This window comes from Limulus polyphemus, unplaced genomic scaffold, assembly GCF_000517525.1.
Source record: "Limulus polyphemus unplaced genomic scaffold, Limulus_polyphemus-2.1.2 Scaffold8115, whole genome shotgun sequence".
In the NCBI taxonomy this organism is placed as follows: Eukaryota; Metazoa; Arthropoda; class Merostomata; order Xiphosura; family Limulidae; genus Limulus; species Limulus polyphemus.
The window spans coordinates 9917-10907 of NW_013673725.1; the positions used below are offsets into that span (position 1 = coordinate 9917).

Below are 991 nucleotides of genomic sequence, written 5' to 3' on the forward strand. Positions count from 1 at the left end.
AGATGTTAGTCTTTATATTGTATCTTCTAAAGATATAAATGTTAGTCTTTATATTGTCTCTTATAAAGATTTAGATGTTAGTCTTTATATTGTATCTTGTAAAGATATAAATGTTAGTCTTTATATTGTCTCTTATACTTCTATCTTATTCAGTTTTGCTGTATGTATTTTACCTGTTCTATTAATGTAATTTTTCATATTCCAGTTATTTATAATCCTCCTTATTATCAGTTAGTCAATACTTGTACACAATCCTTGATAAGTGATACCATGTTCCTAATATTTCTAACTGTTTTGTGCTCTTAGGTGATGGAGAACATGACAAGGAAATAGTAGACCAAGGAATTGAAGGTGTTCAGTCTTTTCTTTAGTTACTGCATGTTGCTTGTTCCATGTTGTAATGGCTGGATGGTTTTATGAAATGGAATTCAAGAAGTTTAGTCTTTTCTTGTCTTACTCCATATTACTTCTACTGTCTATTGATGACTTGATGGTTTATCAAACGTCTTAAAGAAGAATTGAAAATTTTTGGACTTTTGTCCCACTTAATGTTGTTTTTCCACGTCATGATAGCTGACTTGTTTATAAAATGTCTTACTGAGGAATTGAAGATATTTTGTCTTTTCTTTTTTTACTGCATGTTGCTTTTTTCATGTCATGATAGCTGACTGGCTTATAAAATATCTTAGTGGAATTGAAAATATTAGGTCTTTTGTCTTACTTCATGCTGCTTGTTCTATATCATCACAGCTGACTGACTTATAAAATATCTTAGTGGAATTGAAAATATTAGGTCTTACTTCATGCTGCTTGTTCTATATCATCACAGCTGACTGACTTATAAAATATCTTAGTGGAATTGAAAATATTAGGTCTTTTGTCTTACTTCATGCTGCTTGTTCTATATCATCACAGCTGACTGACTTATAAAATATCTTAGTGGAACTGAAAATATTAGGTCTTTTGTCTTACTTCATGCTGCTTGTTCTAT

At 30.2% G+C, this 991-nt stretch overlaps 1 protein-coding gene across 2 annotated transcripts in view; it reads left to right on the forward strand.

Moving 5' to 3' along the window:
- Positions 1 to 991, forward strand: part of LOC106475122 (C-Jun-amino-terminal kinase-interacting protein 4-like) — a 30957-nt gene that overhangs the window by 8830 nt on the left and 21136 nt on the right. The window contains exon 3 of one of the 2 annotated variants that reach the window (XM_013935820.2): positions 307 to 351. The exons of the other annotated variant lie outside the window; for it this stretch is intronic. The gene's annotated coding sequence lies outside the window, so the exon portion shown is untranslated. The remainder of the gene's footprint in view (positions 1 to 306; positions 352 to 991) is intronic. 2 annotated transcript variants of the gene reach the window in all.